This window comes from Sminthopsis crassicaudata, chromosome 6, assembly GCF_048593235.1.
Source record: "Sminthopsis crassicaudata isolate SCR6 chromosome 6, ASM4859323v1, whole genome shotgun sequence".
NCBI lineage: Eukaryota > Metazoa > Chordata > Mammalia > Dasyuromorphia > Dasyuridae > Sminthopsis > Sminthopsis crassicaudata.
Genome location: NC_133622.1, coordinates 200,827,316 through 200,850,444, shown reverse-complemented (window position 1 = coordinate 200,850,444; position 23,129 = coordinate 200,827,316). Strand labels below are relative to the sequence as shown.

General features: G+C 44.1%; 1 protein-coding gene across 15 annotated transcripts in view; it reads right to left on the bottom strand.

Moving 5' to 3' along the window:
* Positions 1-23,129, bottom strand: part of SOX6 (SRY-box transcription factor 6) — a 701,644-nt gene that overhangs the window by 626,378 nt on the left and 52,137 nt on the right. For 3 of the 15 annotated variants that reach the window (XM_074275200.1, XM_074275216.1, XM_074275219.1), the window contains exon 1: positions 14,103-14,519. The gene's annotated coding sequence lies outside the window, so the exon portion shown is untranslated. Of the gene's footprint in view, positions 1-5,783; positions 5,825-8,581; positions 8,866-9,496; positions 9,616-14,102; positions 14,520-14,931; positions 15,470-16,152; positions 16,257-23,129 lie in introns of those variants that run through there. The other 12 variants (XM_074275188.1, XM_074275205.1, XM_074275215.1 and 9 more) reach the window with 8 other exon arrangements.

Below are 23,129 nucleotides of genomic sequence, written 5' to 3'. Positions count from 1 at the left end.
TTCTGTACGTCTTCCTATTAATCCAACTACCATCTTTGCTATTTGTTCCTCTGTCCTACTTGAAACCAAAATAGCAAGAAAGACTAAAATGTGTCTCAATGGGGATACATTATTTAAGCTTAAATTATCTACATTTTACCCTTTCTGTCTCCTTCCTAACAAATTTTGATTTGCTTGCTTTTCAATGTACAGATGAAAACTAAAATTCCACCACAGGGAATCAACATTTCTTCTTAGAAATGCTAAGAATCTTAAGATTCCTAGAGAATCTTGGGATGGAAATGTTTGAAAATACTTCTGAAATTTTCAAGGAGAAAAAAAATTGAGGAAATAAATGGAACATGAGAGAAAAAATCCAAGTTGAAAATGGAACCTTAGTCTATACACTAGACTGACCATTTTGTAATACATACTGAATTGACCATGTATTGTATGTGCCTCTATTGGATAGGTCAATGTTGGAAACTGTTCAGTATTAAATTAGCATGTTTAAACAATAGGTTCCAAAATATGCAAACCTTTTAAAAGCTATAATAATACCACATGATGGTTTTTATTTACATGGTGCTTCCATCCAAAACTCACAGGGCTTTACAGAATACCACTCACCAGGAAATAAAGCTTGGAATGGAAGAAACATACCAGCCAATACCATAAGCATTTTATGAGAGAAGACAATGTAAGAAAGTATAATAATAAATAATAATAATAATAATAATAATAATAAAACACAAAGCATCATGAAGAAATAAATACAATTGCCAAATGAAAATCTGACACAGAAACCAGTATTGATTCCAAAAGGCACTACTGAATATGAAAGTTTGATTACCAATATTAAAAGACTTCAGTTTTCCCATAGTCCCTATACTTAGGCATTTGAGTCTGTTTTATTCTATCAAACTTTGTCTGATGTTCTGTTATGCTCTGTCAGAAGATGATGGGAGAGAGCAAATCCAGAACAGTTAGTATGAGGATTTCTCTGCAAAGAAGGCTTTGCAAGTTTGGATTTAAATACAAAAATAGCATGAAAAAATTGACCACATACGTATACCCTCCTTTGCTAAAAGGCAATAGAGGGCACTGAGGAGGCCTTGCCTGGGCATTTTTAAAAGCTGTGTGTTGGGAATCATGTACATAGAAATGAGGATTAAGGAATGTATTCCTATTGTTAAATAAAAGGAACTATGCCTAAGTATACCCTGTTGGTTTATTTTTAATATGGTTTATTAGTTTATATTAGATTCTAATGTTGACAATTAACCCCAGAAAATAATTTACATTCTGTACCACCACCACCCTTCCAAAGCCAAATGCCATTTTTTTTTTGAGTAAGGAGTAAAATGTGAGTGATATATGAGGGGGTCTCAGAGAAACAAGAAGAGATTCTGAATATAAACAAGCTATCATTCTGGTAAAAGGAAATACAAACAACCAGAATAAAAATAGTTGATGCACAAAAGCCATAATGAGGGGGTAGCTCAAAAAATAACTTCTACTTTGAATGGTTTGGATGAAATACAAATTATCCACAGAAAAGTGTGGACTGGCATAAATGTTTGTACAAAATTATAAGTGTATTTTGAGAAGTATGCAAGAGGCAACCGCCTGCATGATGCACAAGGTCCCAGCAACGCTCTGCCTAAGTGCTAGTGCACAGAGTCCAAACCACTGCATTTTAATTACCATGCAGCCTCAGATATATTGCCTTTGATATGGAAATGTTCTTGTTCTCTCATCTTCACATATGGTCTCATGCACAGAAATCTTTATCTGATTCATAAAAAATAAACTAGAATCCAATCTCAACACCTGACCTCAGTGCTTAGAAGTTTTTTACTAAGCATGGTGTCACTATAAAAAGAATGGCTAATATTGGTGTAAAGTTGGATATTTTGAGCAATGATATTAAGGATTTGCTGTTAAGGACTGAATCAATACTGTATCTCTGAGGTTTGAGGGTTTCATGTTGCCTTATGTTTGACTACCACAGATAGGAGGAATAACAGACCAGCCCCAGTTTGGAGGTGAGAGAGTCAATAGCAGATTTAAATGAGATCCTATCTTCTGACCTCCACCCACAAGGATTCCATGGATATTTTGCCCTAACCATAGTCTACGAAAGCTCAACACCTGAAAAGCTCCAAATACATCTTCTAGTTTAAGCCAAAAGGCAAATATTAAACTGAGTTGCCCTATCTATCTAAGCAAAATAATTCTCCAAGAGATGGAGTTAACATTTGAGGAGATTAAGTCGTTCACCCTCTTGTACAGAATTGGGAAAATGAGTATACTGCTCCTATAAGTGGATAATTAATATATAATAAGAAGCTTGTCAAAGGAATGAAGTTTCTTGATCAAATGCATATCAAAATAATTGATTTTCAGACCAAAACTAAAGGGCTGAGGAGTAGGCTCTATGTGTGTACATGTGTTTCCTTTTAATGGGACTTATTTTCTCATTTAAAAAAAAAATGAATCAAGATGAGACATAGACAAAGTGGTTTTGTTTGTTTGTTTGTTTTTAATTTAGCATTTTCACAGTCAACTTGGAGTGATGAATGTAATAGAAGGAAGCCTAACAAGTTCTTATTCTTTTGGAGAGATGAGGGGAGAGAAAGAAAGGGTGACTCTCCTTAAAATAATAATAATAAAGACCCAAAAATGAAAGATCCATTTCTTACTCTAAGAGACAGGGGAAATTTTTTTTAATGCCTTTATTCTTCCTCAAAATTCCTTATCATATCTGTTCACCTTAATATTCAATTAGCCAATGTAGCCTAATGATTTTGAAATCATCAAGATTGATTTTAATATAGAATGATATGACCCACATAACCTCACGACAGTAGATAAGCCAGCCCATCTGTAAATCATCTCACTTCAGGTTATCTGTGTTCTATCATTTCTAGTACCTGTCTGTGCCTGATATGGTACTCTCAGACACATTAGCCTGATGGAATGTTTCACCTGACTTCAAAAATGCCAATTGATATATGGGCATTTCATACTGTATTTAAACATATAGCTCTTTGATAAACCAAATTTTCAGGCATCCTCGCTTTTATGCAATGTCTATCCTGTGAAGTTTACAAAGGCTGAAACAAATCTGAATATAATTCTGCTACAGATTCTTTCTCTAGCAGGAAGAGGTATTTCAACTCAGAAGAAGAAAAATAGCTTGAAAAAACTAAAAAGTGGAGACAATATAAAAAGAGGATGGCAAAAGCCAGTGTGTACCGATTCTTATTCAAAAGAAGATTCATTTATTCTGTACCTATTGTACTAATTGAAAGAGAATTATTTAAAACTTCACTGACTCCTTGAATATAAGAGAGATAGATATAGCATTTTCATCAATACCAAGTATTCCAGTAGTTCCTAAAAGAGGTCAAACTAGAAAATGCCATAAAACCACAACCCTGTCACAAGTATTCATTATTTATATTTTAAAGAAATAACACTTGAAACCATTTTAAGTCCTACATGCTAGTAACAATAAGTATGCTTCCAAAGTATCTCACTTTTCTGAGGGAAAAAAAAAATCTGTCAGTTTTTGAAACTAATGAAAAAATATATAGTAAGTAAGCTATGTTCCCTCCCAACTATATAATTTATTGTAGTTTCAGTTAAAAGGTTTTGGCATCTGATATTTCTTTTTTAAATTTCTGGGGTTTTACCAGAAATTAATGTTTTATAATATAAATATCAAAGAGTGACTATACAATGTACAATGATAGAATCATGTCATCCCCCATCCTCACTCACTCCCACAAAATCCCAGCAAATTTTGCTATATTAAAAAACCCAGCAAATTATATCATATGTACATGCACATATATAAAGCCTTCCCTTGTCCTCTGTTGAGCAGAGCAGTATCTTTAAGACCCGGGTGTACCATTGTGTCTGAAAGAATATGGGGAGAAGGGGGATGGGAGGTGTTACTAAGAGTGAGAAATAGGCAAGAAAGGATGTCAGTTTGCTTAAGGGATTAAGGACCTGGCATTTGATGTCTGCATTTCTGGTCACTGCCTTTAGTCATAAACTGCATCCTAACTCCTGGCACATATGCCTTGGAGTTTTGTTTTTTTTTTGGTTTGTTTTTTTTGTTTTTTTACATTGAGCCAAAAACCACCTGAGATCTTCTCTACTAATTTATTAGACCTTAAAAAGCCTAATGCCTGTGTTCTCACTTATGCTCAGGAAGACTGTCACAAGATCATAGATACCACATATATGTATGTATCTTCACCAAGTCAGCTTAGACCACTAGTAAAAAAAAAAAAACCCAAAAAACAAACAAACAAACAAAACTTTTCTTTACTGTTAACTGCAAGACAAAAATAAAAGGAGAGTGATGTTCCTTGATCCATAAACATAGTAAACTACTCTTTTATTTTAATATCAATATTCCTTAGCACCAGAGAGATGGACCACTCGCTCCCGCACTCCGGATGCCTACAGAGGAAAAGAAATCTTATGATTTCCCTTTTCAAATGGGGAGGTGGGGAGAGAGAATGGCGCAGCGGAAAGGGGAGAGAGGCACGCGAACAAACACTAAAGAAATCGCTGTAACTCCCATTACGGGAAGTGTGGCCTAGCTACTTAGGAGGACTCAAGCGCGGAGGTAGAGGGCGAGCTAAAGTGTCTTCCTCCTTTCCAAGGTGCCTGCCGTGAGTGACCCGCCAAAGGTCACGGTCACGGCTACCGAAAACTACTCCTAGGTCAGACACCTCGCGCTGGAAACTGAAGGGGGCGGGGACATGGGCCTGGAGTGAGCCAGGGCCACCAAGCTGGGTAGGGACAATGGGGACAAGCAGCTGCTGTTCCCCCTGTGCCAAGGAGGCTGGGGGTGGGGGTGGGGGGTTAGGTTAAGGAACGGGGGGGGGGGGGGGAAGAGGACAATGGGAGGAGGGAGAGAAGAGGTTCGAGGCAGATCTCGAGAGCAGAGCTAGTCCAGAGCTCTATCAGCCTTTCTCCTCTCCCCTCCCCCTGGCCCCACACCGGCCGCGCCCGCTCGGCCTCGAGGGGGAAACTTGATGCTGCAATCAGGGCACCGAGATTTACTAGGACAGGGGCCCGCCCGCTCCGGGCGCATCTCCTGGGATGCTCGCCGCGTTTAGCTCGTGCCGGCTTGCCTCTCCAGCCCAGTCAGAAAGGCGTGGAGGGGATTCACTAGGAAGGGAAAAGGGCCGGGAGAGAACACCACCTAACTCCGGGACCTGGAAATCAGGCCCTCCCCCACTGCTTCCCATTCCCTCCGGCTACCTATCCCCTTCCAAGCCGCCCGCCCGCTAGCCCGCCCGCCCGCCTGCGTGGGAGTCCCAGGGCTTTAGATACTGGCAGCCCCCTCTCCGGGACCGGCCCGGGCCGGGAGGAAGGAGACCTCCTTCCTGACTGGCTGTTTCGCTTTTTATTTCTTTTCCCTTCTCTTCCGTCTTTTAGACTGCACGGGGCCGAGGTCCGCTGCCCACCCGGCTGTAAGTTAATCTTGTCCTCCCCAGGGCTCTTCCCGGCCCGGGGGTGAGGAGAGTAGGTGGGGGAGGGAGGAAAGGATGGAAGCGGGCAGGCAACCCTGGCCCAGCTGCTGTCTCCCCTGTCTAGAGCTCCCCTTCCCTGCGCTCAGCGTGTCAGGCTCGGCAAGCCCGAACCGGACCGGACCGAAGGGGCCGAGCCGAAGTCCCTGCAGCTCTAACCCGGGGGGCGCAAGGAAATATGTGCTGAGTGCGCAAGCTAATTATATACGTGGCATTTGGGTCCTGGACAGCCCACGGACACCTTACCTTATGAGGAATAGTCAGCCCCAGCAACTGTTCAAAACAAAATGCCATCGCGGGATCAGCTTCGCCCGCGCGGGCCAGCCCGCCCGCCCGCCCGCCCGGCCGGGGATTGCTTTCCCCCACAGCCTGGCGCACTCGGCGCAAGAATGTGGCCGGAGGAAACAAAGTTGTGGGCAGGGGCAGGGGCCTGGAGAACCGGGCCGGACCCGGCCGAGCCAGGCCGGGAGACGGGCACAGGAGCCGTGCTTGCCAGGTGGCCCTCTCTCTCCGTGCACTCTGCAGCCCCAGTCGCTGACCTCATTATTTTCCCCTAAAATCCACCTCCTATAAATAGACTAGGTAGTGGGTGGTGGTGTGTGTGTGTCTGTGTGTTGTTGTTTTTTTTTTTTCTTTCCCCTTCTTGGTACTAGAATGAAATGCTAGGTATGGTTACTATTTATAATGAGCGGATGATAAAGCAAACTGAGACACCCGAAAGAAGGAAGGTGTTAGGGAGGGGGGGAGAGAGGTCCACACCCCCTCAGCCTAAGCCCAAAGCCCACAAGGAAACAGTGAGCAACGCCGGCAGAAGCAGCGCGAGCTGGGTAGTACCCTGGGCCCTGGAGCTCGGAGGGCACGGCCACAGCCGCCGGGAATGACTGGGAGTGCACAGTTTACTAGGAAACTGATTGGAGCCTGACAACTCTGCGGGCCCAACACCGGCCGCCGCGCCGCGGGGAGCACAGCCGGCGGCAGGGCACTGCCCGAGGCTCACACTGGAGGAAGAAAGTAGCCCTGACGGAAAAGAAGTCCAGGGGACAGAATCTCAAGCTAGCCCTTTTCAGGCCTCGGGGCAATTCTCCTCCTCCTCAAACACAGCCCGCCGGCAACTTCGCACAATTCTGACAAAATAAAAGGTTGCACATGAATCCATGCTCAAAGAAGCAAAAAAGCCGGAAACAAATTCCTCTTATCTGTTCCAAACATGTTAATTTTTCGAAACACACGCGCGCGCGCACACCACACACACACACACACACACACACACACACACACACACACACACACACTCACAAACAAAAACTTGACCAGACAGCTCGGGAGAGATCTGACTGAGCACAGCTCATGCGGCCTCTACGGCACCCTTCCTCCTCCCTCCCTCCACCTCGTGCACCCAGGCCGCTGTTCCCCGGCGCCCAGACACAACATCAACAGCCTTTTCACGAGCCATTTCCCATCTCTGGCCAGTCCCAGAAAAGGGAGGGAAAGCAAATCTCCGGGAACGCAGAGTATTCAGCCCCCGAGGAGCGGAGCTACCCCAGAGTCAGGGCCGGGAGGCCCTACACAATTTAACTCGGCCCTGGAGCACCAGGAGCAGCCCTGGCTAACGCGTGCTACGCTGCAGAAGCCACGGGCAACTGAGCCACCGGCCTTAGTGACCCTCAGGGAAATAGAAGAGGAGCCGGGGGTGGTAAGGAAATGCCCCAACCCTTACGACAGCGTGTCGGTCCGGATCCCCTTCCCTGACACCACCATACATACACAGCCAGAGTCAGCCACTGTAGAGCTGCCCCCTTCTATAACATCAGCAGCCAGATGTCCTGGAAGGAGTTAGAAGAATTGCATCAATTCTGCGACTGTTTAGGGTTCGGTTTGTTTATTCCAGGGCGGAGGGGGGGAGGAGGGAGATCATGAATGAAATAGCAGAAATTTGGGCGGGGGGCAGGAGGAGGCGGAGGGGAACGAAAGCTGAGAAGAGTCGAAGCAGGCGAGACACAGGTCGCAAAGGTGTCCGGGCAGCTAAGGTGACTAGGACCATGAGGAAGGTGAGGGGCAGTGGGGGAGGCACACGTTTTCTACCGATCCGGGTTTTCCATAAACTCAGGGCAAGCCTGGCTACAGCTGAACGGGAAAGAAAGCTATGCCCCTTCGTACTTTTTATAATAACCACAGATAGCATCCCAAGTTTACAAACCAAAAACAGGGCCGGGGGAGGACGTGGGGGGGGGGGGAGGGAGGAGGTGAGGAAGTAGAGTGATAAGAAGCAGAGAAGCCCAGCCCCTTCCTACCCGGCAAACGCTAATGACTTCAGAAAACTGAACCCATGCACGGATGAGGAGAATAGCTCCAAACTTTGAAGGAAAACAAAATGGTTAGGAAACTTATTTTGCATTTAGTCTGCGGGGAGGTGAGGAGGAGGGGAGTTCATTCACAGCTCACCGGCAAAGTCCGATTTGTCCACGTTTGGGTATTGTCTACTTACTTTCGGATCAGCCCCCGGGTAAGGGTTTCTCTTAATTTACGGCTTATGCATTCTTTTAAGGTCGATTTGCGTGACCTCCGGCTACAACTAAGACAGCCCAGAAAGGCTCTGCAGCCGTCAGTCGGCCAAACCTTCAATTAAAACAGCCTTCCCTCCCCCTTGGGCTGGTGTGGATGGCTAGGGCTCCCCGGGGGTGGGTCGCTTGGTCTGCCTTGTTGCAGCTCGGTTTTAGTTTGGTTGTAGTGGTTGTTTCTGTTTAATATCACGGACCGGGATGTGGTGTTAGTGAAAAGTTTCGTAGTCTAACTTTCTCCAAACCTCTGCCTGCAGAGAGATAAGAAGGCTCGGCGCTGACAAAGCCCCGGGACTCTGCCCTCTGGTGGGAAAATGAGGCATTGCCACCCAGTGGTCCAGTCTGAATACAGAGTACACACGCATGTATAGACAGATATTTCGATAGATACCCCCCCACACACACAAACACACACGGAACTACACACAGAGCTACAGAATCTTCCTCGATGATACACTTAACGCAAACTCTGGTGAAATCACCTACCTCAAACTTCTGGCAGACTTAAAAACCCATCCGCACAGCCACCTGACCTCTTTTCCATATCATTTGGATTGAGCTATTTCGTACGGATATAAACAAATGTTTGTGGGCAGAGGACGCGAAGGAGGGTTAAGGTAGCCGGAAAGAAAGGACAGATTTCCAGACGGATACTTGGGATGGCGATAATTGCTTTCTGTTTTCAAAGGTTGCTCGGTCTTCCTTCTGTCCCTGCCCCTTCTCCTTAGTTTCTTAAGCACAGTTATCTACAGCTAGACCATGAGTTTTCTCGCAGCCGCGGATCTTGGGGGGGGGGGGGGGGGAAGGGGGAAGAGAGAAGCAGAATGAGAAAGACAGAAGCCCGCCACACGGATCTGTCACCACCTCCGAAATAGGGCACAACTCTTAGGGAGGGAGATGCGGCAGCCTCCGGGGCCGTGCGGCAGGGAGCCGGAGGAGCCCGGGACCCGCTTGCCCGCCCGCCTTCCCCTGCCCCAAGTCCGGGTTCCGCGCCGGCCCGGCCCCGCCGCGCTCCCTCCCCCTACCCCCCACAGCAGCCCGCGCCGCCAAAGTCCCGAGACTGAACTGAACCGGAGGGAAGCCTGCCGGCAGCTCCTAGGCTCAACCTCTCTCCCTGACCCGGCTGCCATCGCTTCCTATTCATCCCACCTCCGGGCCCGGGAAACTAAACCCCGAGCCTCAGGGGAGGCTGGGAGAGACGAGAGTGGGGAGGCGGGCGGCCGGAGCCGCTCGCTCGCGGAGAGGGGCGCTCCGAGGCCCGGCTCGGCCTGGGCTCCCCGTACCCCATCCCCCTCCAGCGCCCCAACAGGTAGCGAGCGCACAAAGAGGCCGCGCTCTCTCTGTCTCTCTCGCTCTTCCTCCCTCGCTAGCTCGCTCGTTCGCTCGCTCCGTCCCGGTTACCTGGGCGGGCTCCAGGATGGTACCGCACCGGAGGGCTCCTTGTGCGCTGCGCCTCGGAAGTAAATGGCATTAAAGAAAAGGGGAAAGATACAAATAAAAAATAAAAAGAAAAAAAAAAAGGAAAGGGGGGATCGATGCTAAGTCAATTAGGCACACGCCCGAGGTGGGGGTGGGGGCAAACAACCCTCCCCCCGCGCCACAGCCAGCCCAGCCCGTTAACTCGAGTCTGCTGGGGGTGTCCGGGCCGGGAGCGGGGCTCACTGGCTGGCAGAAGTTTGAGAGCGGGGTGCCGGGAGGTGGGCGCGGAGCGGGGTTACTAAGGGCTTTTCCCCCTGAAACAAGTGAAGGCGATGGTTAGTGCTGTCAATCTTGGCAATCAATGTGAGCGGCCATGTCGTAAGTATTCAAAGCATTTCCCGTCGTGCAACATCAGAAAGTGAGTGGCCAGGGCATTGATCTGAGAGAGGGAGAGGAGGCAGGGCTCCCCTCCCAGACAACACAGGCAAGATGAGACAAGAGGCAGAGAGGGAGGGAGCGAGCGAGGCAGGCAGGCAGGCAGGCAAGGAGGGAGGGAAGGAGGGAGGGAGGGAAAGAGGGAGAAAGAAAAGAGGGAGGGAGAGAAAGAGAGACTGAGGGAGGCAGAGGGAAGGGAGCCAGCCGGAGAGAGCGAGCAGGGCAGAGAGAGCGGCGGCGAGAGACTGGAGGGGAGAATAAGGGAAGGAGCGAGAAAACACTAAGTGAGGCGACAGGGAGAAAATTAGAGAGTGAATAGGTGACAAAGACCAAGACGACGCAGGTCCAAGTGGAGCGGGACAGAGTGTGGGGGGGGATTAAAAAGAAAGGGGGACCGGGCAAAAGAAAGACTGCGATAAAGTAGACAAACAGCACGACACAGAGCGAGGAAGGCAAACGTTCAATTGAAGGAGAGAGGGAGAAGGTGGGCAAAAAGAAAGAAAGAACAGCTGAAGTGTAAGGCAGGAGATGCCCAGACAGCGAAAAGTTTAAGGAGGGGGGAAAGGACAAAGTAGAAGGGGGCTGGGAACAAAGTAAGAAGAGAGATGAAGAAAGAAGAAGGGCAAGTGGTGAGAAATAGATGGGACCTGACAAAAAGAAAAATAAATCGTGAGAGGAAAAAAGGAGAGAAGGGACATGTAGTGAAAGAAAAAAGGGGGAGAAGGAAAAGCAGCAAAGAAGAGAGGAGTGGTCAAAGGAGGGAGAGGAGCAAGGAAAAAAGTAGTCAAAAATCGAGAAGAAAAAATAAGGAGGTAGAGGAGGAGAAGGAAGATAAAGAATAGAAAGAAGAGTCAGTCAGAGAGAGAGAAAAGCAGGAAAGAAAAAGAAAGAAATGGGAAGCAGAAAGGGAATGAAATAAGTCAAAAAATCAAGAAGAAAAAATAAAGAGGTGGAGGAGGAGAAGGAAGATGAAGAATAGAAAGAAAGAAAGGGAATGAAATAAGTCAAAAAATCAAGAAGAAAAAATAAAGAGGTGGAGGAGGAGAAGGAAGATGAAGAATAGAAAGAAGAGAGTCAATCAGAGAGAAAGAAAAGCAGGAAAGAAAAAGAAAGAAAGAAATGGGAAGCAGAAAGGGAATGAAATGCCAGTAAGAGGAACAGAAGTAGAAAGAAAAAAGAGAGATGGAAAGGATGGGGGAGAGAAAAACAGAAAGTGAAGGAGGATTTTATGGAAGAGAAATCTTAACTATGGGCAGAGCAGGAATCTACATAGGTTAAGAAACTGTACCCTGCCCTCTAGAAGCTTATAGACTAAATTTAATTTCACAATATACATGCACAAAATGTAATAAAAAATTATTGTAAGTGTATGGTAACAACAGAACAGTAGCTTAGTACTTAAGAGTGTGTCCATGTTCTATTCTGTGTGGGTTATGTAGATAATACACGTACCTTATTTTAATTTTCTAAGCAGAAGATTTTTGGGAAGGAATAAAATAACAGTCTGTTAGCAGAAAGCCTGTGGGAGGTAGAGAGGGTGTTTCAATTAGAGTAAGTAAAAACAATTGAGTCTGGTGTAGGAAAATTAAGGCCCCTTTGGGTAGATCTCAGGGAACCTGAAAAAGAAACAAAGAAGTGAGGGAAAAATAACATACCCTGAGAAAGGGAAAACAGGGATCTGATCTGTGAGCAAAAGGAGAAGCCCCAAGAAGGATAAGTAGGAAAGGTGACAATCAAAGTGAAAAAGAAAATTAGAAACTCCAAAGGCTGGACTGACTCTGAAAAAACTGTGCCACAAATAGGAGAGCGGTAGCAATCTAGAGCCAAGGCAATGGCACATCTAACAAATGAAGCTAAGACCAGGAAGAGTCAAAGATGAGATAAAGTTTTGGAAAGTTGGGCCTCAAGTCACAGAAACTTTGAAGAAGTAGATAGTATTTTTGTTTGTTTAACTTGATATATATTTTAAAAAAAACATACACATAGAACTAAATATGAAATGGACTTCAGGCAGAAAAGAAGGATTCATATGAGTGGTAACCCAAGGCTAACACCATAGGAAAAATCACCAAGAGATCAGCAATGAAGGAGAAGCAGTAGGAAGAAGAGCAAGACAGAGTTTGCTTCTTCATCTTAGAAAAAAAGTCAGAGGCAGGAAGATAAGACAGAGGATAGAACAGGCAAAAAGCTTAAATGATTGTTTCACATTTCCCTGAGACTGAATGTAGGAAAGGATAAAGGAAAGGAGCCTAAGGAATGGAACCTTGAAGATGGTGAAAAAGTGAAAAAGCTGGTGAAAGAGTGAAAAGAGATGGAAGGAGTTCAGAAAGAATGAAGCAAGTTGTTGGTGAAGGAAGGAGCAACACAGGGAAAGTTCAGCTGGCTGATGATCATTTTAGTTTTCTCTTTGGAGATCGTGGGGTCATGATGACAGTAGGGTTAGGGCCAGTGAATTCACCAGGCTTACCAGGTAGTGATATCAGTGTCCCAAGATTCCTTAGACCTGGAGCCCTAAAGTCAGAATGGGGCGCAGGGGAGTTTAAAAGGGAAAGCTTTGCATTTTTGCCACCTCAGTGAGAAAACTTTATAGAGGGAGAAGCCTGCAAAGAAGCAAAGAAGGTAATAGTTCCCTCTTGCCACCTACAAAAACGGATTTTTCTAGGAATGAAGACAATTCTGTGCTCCCTTCTGAATGGGACTTTCAAAAGTTGCCCAATTTACAACAGAGTTTGAGGTCTTTAAAAAGAGAGAGAGAGAGAGAGAGAGAGAGAGAGAGAGAGAGAGAGAGAGAGAGAGAGAGAGAGAGAGAGAGAGAGAGAGAGAGAGAGAGAGAGGCTGAGAAGAGAATCCCTATGAGCTCTGTGCATGTGTGTATAAACCCAGGGAGAGCGAGGGGGCTGAGAGACCCCTTTTGACCTGCTAGGCCTAGGGTTCCACCCTAACATTTCAAACCTATTGTCTCTGAACCAGGTAGCTGTACCCCTTTCTCCCCTGAGTGTGCACATCCCCCCTCCTTGCCAGAGAACTAAGATCTGGCCTGGCTGGAGGCTGACCTCCCTCCTTTTTTGGCCCTCACCACGTGCTCTCACGCAGCCCACAATGGAAGCAGGACGCTTGGACCAAGAGACAGCCCTCTTTCTCAACCCGAAGAAGTTGGCAAGCCCACGGCCTCGACCCCCAAATCCTTTGGACACCTCCGAGGCCGACGAGGGAGGAAGGAGAGTGTGGAGGCAGATTCGGCCGGAGAGGTGCCAGCCACAAGCCGGAGCGTTGGGGTTCCTCGCAAGGTGCTGAGAGGGTTCTGGCTTCCGAGTCAGCACGTTTGCCGCAAGTCGGCTCTCGAGCGGGAGGAGAACTGGATTTGTCCCTCGGAGACTGGCGGAAGGGGGAGAGGAACGGGAGAAGTTACAAAGTCCACTTAGGCTGTGGGGAGGAACGGGCACTGGCGGCCCTCGCCTCGGAGCAGAGTGGCACCTTTCCGGGCTTCGTCCTTCAGCCCCCAGATGAACTACGAAATCTGTCCTAGTGAGTAAAGAAAGCGGGTCTCTCTAGCCGCTCAAAATGGGAATGGAGTGCAAAGGAGGTGAGCCCCATCTCCTTGGGGATGGGTGCAGTTAGGGGCACCTGCCCCTGGTTTCTGTTAGGGAGAGTGTGCCGAGGAGAAATAAGAAGCCCGCTTCTGAAGGAGAGAAGGAGCATGGCGAAAGCCCACCCTTCACCCCCCGGGGATGCTGCTGGACCGAAGCTCCTCAGATTCAGTTTCCTCCCTCTCCCCCGCCCCCTCTCCCTCCCGCTCTCCTCCTCAGGAATGCCGGGCCGCAATGGGCCCAGGGAGGGCACTTTACCTGCTCGCCAGCGCTCCCGAGTGCTACGCGCTGACAGTCGCCCCCACCCCAAAGGCCAAACCTACAGTTTGGCCAGGAGCAACCCGGGCTAGCTGGGAAGTTTTTGCTTCGCACCTCCTCCGGAAGAGCAGCGAGAGCAAAAAAAGGAAGGCGGTAAAAAGGTCCCGGAGAAGACACCCTCGGCCCCAGGTTTGGCTGGGAAGAGCACGGTTCTCTTTAAGAAATGACCATCGAAGGCCCTCACACCGCCCCCCACCCCAAGTCCAGATTTCCCCCGGGTCATGTCATTGTTGTGGGATTCTACTTACACCAGCAGCCAATTAAGAGCCATCCGCGACTTCTTCTGAAAGATCTCGCTACTCTGTCGCTAACTTTCCGCGGAAAGAATTTTATAACTACTGTTACAAATAGAACAGATACAAATGTCATTTCTTCCGAACCACGGCAGGGGAGGGGGAGGGAGGACTGCGGCCGAAACGAAGAATCGGTGAGATGGGTGTGAAAGTTCAAAGGGAGAGAGTGAGAAACTTTCCAGCCGATCCGCTGAAAAGTTTTGGGGACCGTTCACAGCAACGACAAACCAATAAACGCCATCGATTTGCTTGCGCACTTTGCTCCGAATACCCTCTCACGGGGCTGGGGAGGGTGAAATAAGTCGAGTTCCCCAAATAACTCTAGCCTCAGTGAGTGCCTCCAAGAGCGCGCGATTGTGTTTCAAGAACAAAAAACCAAAACCAAACCAAACTGAGAAGAATAGCCCGCATTCCTGAAGGGGACATTTGCCAAGGGACGAGCTATTGTCCCTTGAGCGGAAATGGATTGGGGGGGGAAGGGGGAGGGAGACATTTAATTTCATTTAAATCTGCCCATCACACGGATAGGGAGAGAAAGCGGCGGCAGCAGCAACAACACAAAGAGGAGTTGGGGTGAGTGGAAGGGAAGTGACCCCAAAGCATCAACTTTCCCCCCCCCCGGGGCAAAATAAAGAAATCAAACCCAAGTTTGGCGGGCATGCTCTCCCCGTCTGGGAAAGTTCATTTTGTAACGGCGCTCGCCGCGTTTTTCAAGTGCAACCCCGAGCTAACGCAGTGAGTGGCTGCAATCTGCATGCTGATAAGAGAAGACTGTTGTACTTACAGTGCCAGAGGGCAGGCTGCGGGAGAAAAGCTGTTTGTGTTAGCCTGCGAGTCACCCTGGGCTGCAATGAGCGGAGCAGAGAGGAGTGGGAGTGCCAGGCTGCGTACACCTTCACCGCGTCTCATTACATCTGCCAGCCTCTCTCTCCCTCTCTCTTTCATTTCCACATTCCCTTTGTTCCTGAAAAAAAAATCTACACGTCACATCAGAGTCCCCAGATGCAGTCTACACCAAAGAAAAAAAAATGAATAATTCAATCAAACTGTGCATAGTCTCTCAGGCAATAAATCTATTGCACTTAAAGAAACGAAGGGTAATTACCGCTGTGGAATTAGAATAAGGCCAAAGACCGAAGGAGTCCCAGGGTCTGTATGTAAACTCCGTGGTCAAATAAAGTTTTATTTATTTAATCCTTCTACTTATCTCCTAGGGAAAGTGAGAAGGAGGAAAACTGATTTCTGGAGGGGTCTTCCCCGCTTTTCAGTTTAAAGAGGAGCGGGGAAGTCGGGGGAAAACGAGTCTGTTTGCCACCCTGCTGGATTCAGAAGCAGGCGAGTGAACCGGGCCAAACCTGCCGAAGAAGTCCTGTGCCAGTGGATCCCTTCCAGGGTCCACTTCTCCCCCACCCTACTCTCCCCTACTCCACCCCCTACAAGGAGCTGAGGATCGCCCTCCACTCATACCGATTCCTGCAGATCTGCACAAGTGCAGTGGATAGCATGGCCAACCTTACCTGCTCCAAGAGCTGCAAAAAGCCCCGCTTCTCTCCCTGCCCACCGCCGCCCCGAGCCAACCTCATGTGGGCCACCCTCCACCCCAGCCCGGCTCCAGGTCCCTGTAACCTGCTATTTGTTCCATTTGGCTAAGAGAAACTCTAAAGGATTTTTTTTTTTCCACGATTGAATGGAAGCTCTGTACTATACCGACTTCTGGATTTGTCCTGGGCTGAGTTTGGGGAATGTCTGGAAGGAAAGGGAAAGGGAGGGGTGGGGGGAAGAAGAAGAAGAAGAAGAAGAAGAAGAAGCAACTCGAGCCCTGATCCAAGTTAGTCAGAAGAAAGCGATTGTTGGTCAGGAACGCTCCTGCGGGAGAGACAGCTGGGATGGAGGATGCCTGCGAGGAGATCCCAGCCCGGCAGCCCAGCCCTTCCGTCTCCGAGGTAAGAGCACTCACTACATGCCTGTCGCACCTTTATCTGGGTCCCTGTTCCCCACCACCGACCTCTCCACCCTACCCCTCTCCGCCTCGGGGCAGAAGGTGTTCTTCGGGGTGCAGAGTATTGTACTCAGTGAGGTGTCACTGAAAGACACTAAGTGTAGCGGATCTCCGTCTACAGCTCTCTTTTGCGTCGGGATTCTCAGCCTCCCTCAGGAGTGCAGACAGATTTCCTCTCCCTTCCCCCCCCGTTCCCCCCACCTTTCCACGGGGGGCTCTGAGCTCTCAGGGAATGTGCCCCAGGAGCCAGCTCGCTTTCATCCCTTCTTCCCCTTCTACCCCCCCAAACACACACACACACACACACACACACACACACACACACACACACACACACACACACACACAGTTGTACAACTTGAGTCTTTAATAGTCAGTTCTTAGTGCTCTGGAGCTGGCTCAGAAAGAAAGCCCTGCTATTGTCATCAGGTAAACTACAAAGCCTCTCCGTATCCCCGATGCTGCACAGCTTTGTTTACGTGCTTAAGACGCCACCTTGAGGTCAAGACTAAGACTGCGCCTGGAGACCAGGCAGCAGCAGGCGTGTGCGCTCTGCTGAGCAGGGACTCATTCTGGCTCTCCAGCTGTTCGGCTTCCCGCTGGAGGACCGGGCTGGCCGGAGAAGGGGAGGATAAGGACAGGGAGACGAGGGAGCATGGGGTCGCGCGGAGCTTGCCTTGGGTGGGAGGGCGCCGCAGCCTGCAGGAAGCCGGCCGGGGAATGGATGGGAACGGACATGCAAAAGGAAAACCCCAGCAAAAGCAAACGTTTAGAAAATAGGAGAAAATGAAACTCTCCGAGGTTCCCTGCAGCCTCGAACTTCCGAAAGGAAACTTCCCCAGAGGGAGCATAGCTGGCGTGGGGGCTCCCGCTTATTCTGCACAGTGACCCTCACCAAGGCTTCTCTCTCCCTTGGCACCAGAGGGATTGCCTTAGGCTGGGTGCCAAGTTCACATCTGAAGCATTTGACCTGGGACAGTTACTCGAGGCCCAGTGGCTGTGAGGGAAAGGGATGTGGGTCTCCAGCAGTCACAGAGGTCAGCTACTGCTCTGCTCTGAGCACTTCGGGGTCATTCCTCCTCCCATTTTTCTCAAGAAAATCTTTTTCTAGATGCCAAACACTTCTCAAGGAATACCGTGGTCTTTGCTGTATTGTTGTTACCGTCATTATTTTTGTCCATTACTGTCAGGTCCTAGCTTAATTTAGCTGTTGGGCCCTCCTTTCTCTCTAGCTTCACACACAAAGAAAGGGATGGCAGGTCTGAGACTCTCCATAGCTGAATCCTATAATAATCCTCTTTTTCATTCTGGGACACCAGCTCTGAGAGCCCCTTTCAAGATTCTTGCAGACCCCACCCCCACTCTGCTCTTCCTCACTTCCCTTCTTGACACACACAGACGTAGCCATGTACATATACGCAAATTTATCTTCCTGATATATATAAATACACACATACATGTGCATTTATCCTTTAGCACAGAGTTGGCCCTCCGGTTGTCTCTTTGGGAGCCATTCAGGTGCTTTGACAAGGAGACTGTTTAAATATGGAGCTTTACATACAAAAGAAGAAAAATAGCTTTAACGGTGAAAAAAAGACTCAGGAATTGCTATAATGACATGTAAGGGCTTCAGCCAGTCCAGGCTGATCCCAGTCGAAGCCACTTTGCTACATTAATGTTCAGGAGGGTGCGGGGAAACCTCAGTAGTAATGGACAACAGGAAATGTCTGTTCAAAGAAGAGAAGCAACAGGCCCCAAGCTAGACCCCATTCCCATGTTTCATACCACAGCCTAGCAAATTAACAGCGGATCGCTATTCCACTCATGTGGAAAGCTGAGTGTTATTGAATACTGAATTTTCCAAGGGAATCCCAATTATAGAAACACCTGTGCTAAGTAATGTTATTCTAATCCACTATGAAAACCTTAAGTGTGTAATAGCCCTCAAAACATCTCATTTCTTAGTCACAGTGGGGTGGGCCAACCTCATGGTGGAAAACTAGATGCTTGGAGAGTCTATCTGAGAGATACCTTGGCTCACCTGCCTGTGTAATGCAATCACTCCCTGAGTTTTCAACACATTTAAAATGGGAGGGAATAGATATAAGGAGTCTAACACAAGCAACACAAGCCAAAATTGGGTAGAAAACTTCATTTTGGAGAGAAATTAAATATAGGAGGCCAATGACTTCAAAAATGAAACATATTTGGAAATGAGCAGTAATGATCCAATTTTGTGATCTTATAGGTTTCCTTAAGATTTTCACTACATACAGTCAATAATCTTGCTTTATAATACACAGGATTTTAAATTATGAAAATTAAAATAATATAAAAGCAGCAAAGAAAAACCAAGCAGCGAAGTCCCAGTTGTTTTTTTTTCCTGTCTACCCAAAACAAAATATCATCTAAATTTAAGGATAGGGAGGAATATATATAGTCTGAAGATCCATGAGATGCCATAAGGGAGAAAAAAGATTCTAGTATTGTGTCTTATACCAAGGTTGTCAAAATGTGTCAATGAAATAACCAGATAAAAAGCAAAATTTCTAATCATTTTCCAAGCATACTCTATCTTGCTTGGGAATTTTCCTCCCTATCTAAACATAATCTAGTTGTTTTCAAAGATACAGTAAGCATAGGTACCACAAAGACTGCAGAAAGAAAAAAGCTGATGAGGAGTTATAAAGTAATTCAATAAGGTCAATGAAGTTCATTCACTAGGATTAAAGTTCCCAGCAATATGGCAGATGCTATGACATTCTCCTGGGTAGTCATGTTACCTTTTCACCACCAAATAACATTTAGAAAGCATTCATGTTTCTTCATCTTTGCCTTTCTCAGTCAGTCATGGAAGAAAACTTATCGACCCAAATCTGTCTTTATAATTCAATGAAATTATTATTTCACCAACACATAAAACATAACTCAAGTGTTTTAAAGGTAGCACTGACATTACAAATATAGATCCATTTCTATTCTAACATAAAGCAAACAAAGAAACAATTGAACTATTTGATAATAAATTTACAACAAAAAGGCAATAATATCTCTAGGATACTTTACGCTAAAAAAGATTTAAAACTATAACTTAATATTTGCTTTTCATTCTTAACCTTCACATAAAGGTCTTTAATAATAAATTTCCTTAAAATATCTCCTTTGAAATTTGGGATTGCTAAAGAATCTTTATTTGAAAACTGAAAAGGGCATTTCTAAATTTTCAAAACTGAAGGGATATCTGTACTTGAACATTAAAATGAGACTATATATTTTTTTTATTTGTTTAATGAGTTACATGCCCCTATTTTGTATATTTATTTTGAGTCTATATTATTTGTAAATAAATAAAAGCTAATCAAATTCCAAAATTTGAAAATGTCTTAAATAAACAAGATTTTATAATAAATGTGGTCAAAAGCCACCTGCATGTATATTAATGACTGATTTTGTAGTAAAAATTCTACAGAAAAATTATACAACATTCAAGATAATGAAAACTTACTTATTTCAACTTACTTAGCATACCATTTTACTTCAGTTTTTTGTTTCAAGTTTTCACCAAATCTATTTTAAGAAAAAAATAAACTGCATATTTAAAACAAAAGTACAATTTGTTCTCTAATCAAATATTATATCTAAAAAAAATCTTTGTTTTTGTTGCAGTGAGGCTCCATGATTCTTTTAAAAATGTTTCAAAATGCATCTTTTTACATATTTTACAAGTATATCATTTCTAGAGTGCTTCCAAATAACTCTCTAAATCATAATATTTTAAACACCTCCATATACACATGTGTAGATATGTGAGTGTGCATGTTTATGTATACATAATAATTCTAGACCTTGCTATAATTTCTATCTTCTTTTTTCACATGGGGTATCTATAAAACTTATGCAATATATCTATATAAAGAAGAAAACTACAAATACCAGTCAATCACCTAATGTTCCCAAATAGCCATAATTTTGGCATTATGTAAGTAAATCTTTGGGGTATTTACTGAATTTTTGTCAGATTTTATGTAGGTACTTTATATCATGTATAAATGTTTCATCTAAAATTATAATCATAACTATTTGAGCATTTGTATTAAGGCCAAAGGGGATATTCAGAAGTCTAATAATCCTGATGTTGATTTATGTCCTTTTTGGGGTCATAATAATGAATTTTCCACCTAAATACATAGCACTTAAAGCATAGAATGGCAATATTCTAGGAAACATATTTAAAACCAGACCCAAGATAAAAATGAAAAACCTCTTTATCATATATTATCAACCTTCTTCTAAAGAGAGGATGAAGTTTAGTTCTAAACTGAATATTAAGCAAATAAGTGTTAACTCTGTTCACTAGAATTAGCATATTTCAGATTGTAGTTTATAAATTTTTGAGAGCATCAGCATCATGATATGGTTGTCATAGAAACTGCAACAATATGTCATTTCAATTAATTTTACATGCAGTGATAAGGCCTAGTTCTGTATCACTTCAATACAACTTTGAAAAGTAAAAACTGGAAAGCAAAAAAATACATGTGTGTGTGTGTGTGTGTGTGTGTGTGTGTGTGTGTGTGTATATATATATATATGCATATATATATATCCATAGTAAGTTTCATATTTCTATGAGTTTAGAAACTAATGAAAGCAAAATGCTCTTTAAAAAAAATACACACATGTTAAGTTGCACTGAAAGACAGCATTTTAATAAGTGCTTATGACTTTCTGTTGAGAAATTTTTAATGACCAATGATCCAGATCTGTTAGCATTCTAAATTACATTATTTATTTATTCTTGGTTGACAAAAAAATATGAACAATTATCTACTTTTTAATCAGCAAATTATGAATGTTCTTTCTCCACTGCACATTTTACATAGCAAATTTCAGATAATGATAGGGAAACAAACTTTTTTTTAAGTAGAAAAAGCAATAGAATGTTTTTGCATGCATATTATAATAAGATCCCTCTTAGTATATCACTGCCAGAGATATTCAGTTGATATGAATGGTTCAAAAATAGGAAGAGAAAATGCTTATGAAAAGAAAGGATATATTTCTGTAAGTATAATAATAGCAAAAGACATATAACTACATTAATCTGATTTGGGCTACCAAATACCAGTTTCTTCTCTTGCACTTTTCATGAAATTGTCCATTTTGTCTATTATCCATGGAGCATGATAAAGAAAAAACACTGAGTAGATTTCAGAAAGACATATCAAAATGACATCTACACATTTATTATATACCTTTTAAAAGGTATGCAAGTATACAACCACTTTCCTTATATATTCTGTGAGCTGCTACACAGCCTATCACATACAGTATCCACCAAATACATCTAAAATATTGAAAGAATTTTAGAAAATAAATGAAGATTATAACAAAGTGACCCCCAAAAGAGAGTCTAAAGGGACTCTATGAGGGAGGAGAGATAAACATATACAACAATTCTTCTTGACAGGATTAAGGAGGGTTACAAAAGAAGCATTTAAATCTCTAGTTTTTCCTGACAATTAACAATGAAAAGCAGATGTTTACAAAGCTGTTTTATATGCTGTCTTATAAGATGCTAAAAGATGGTTTGTGGATGGTAAGAAGGAAGAGCTGCATAACTGCTTGCCTGGTGTATATTTAAAAGCATTTTCATTGGCTCAGTTATTGTTAATAATGAAAGAAAACACTTTGTGCTGCACACACTGTATGACTGTGACTATAGAAAACTGCTATCATAAAGTCCTCAAAAACTCTTAAGATGTAATTTACAAAGATAATAATAACACAGAATTATTTCACTTCTCTGAATGCTACACATTTGCATACCAGGACTGTGTACAATATACTCATAATGCACATTCATAATAACAAGGACTTCTTAACACTGTAACTACAGCACAAGTTCCGTGCATTAAACAATCTACTGTACCAAGTTCTTCTTTTTGGTTAGTCTCGGTAAGCCAGGTGTTAGCTGCCTACACAATTGGAAACCACATTAAATTCTACACCACTATTGTGCAAGAAAATATAGTGACAATACTGAAAATCACGGAGCATTGCAAAGCAACAACAGTGCTAGCTAACCAATGTCATTCTAGAAAATGCTAATTTGGCTTTTAAAAATGTTTTGTGGAATAATTAAGAGACTATATTGCACGTAAAATTAAATATTTCAATGTTTTAGCAAATTATAAAATTGCATTACATTTCTATTTTCTAAAAATAATTTTAAGAATTAATCTTCATAATGAGACTCAAGTATCAATTATCACCTGGGTACATCATCCTAGGGATAGATCTAGTCTTTGGTTTTCACCTCAGAAATGGACTAAATTCTAACTTTGGTTGGTGTTGAAATTTTCTTTTATTTATTCAATTGTAAATAAATGCATGGTCACAAATAGAAATATATTTTCCTATTACTAAGACATATTGAATAGATAGCTTTTCTTAATAAAAAAAAATCCTAGACTTTTCTGTCAGTAAAAATTAGATGGCTTTTTTTTTTAAATGAAATAGAAAGAAAACCCTTAAACAACATGTAGAATACAACTAAGATGACCACAACAAAAAGCCCATGATGCTTATACAATTAATTTCAAAACTTATTTCAAGGTTAGCATTAAACTAGTGTATTAAATGTGGAATAGCATGTTAGCATATGTGAGTGTCTATATACATGCATATATATATATATATGTATACACACACATTTAGGTGTGTGCATATATTGTATGCACATATACATATATTGTATGATTGCTATAAACTGGATTTTAGGGAGGTTTATTTTAGCTCCATAGATAATTATTACAAAATGAAGATTTATACCTTATTGGGGCTGGATTTTAAAAAGTAAAGGGTTAAATATGTAATATGTTTGCTTATCTGAGCAAGTCCATATGAAGAGGATGGTTGGAATTAAAAGTCCAAACATGAGAAAAACTAAAGGAAACTACTTTGAAGCAATGTTGCCTGAA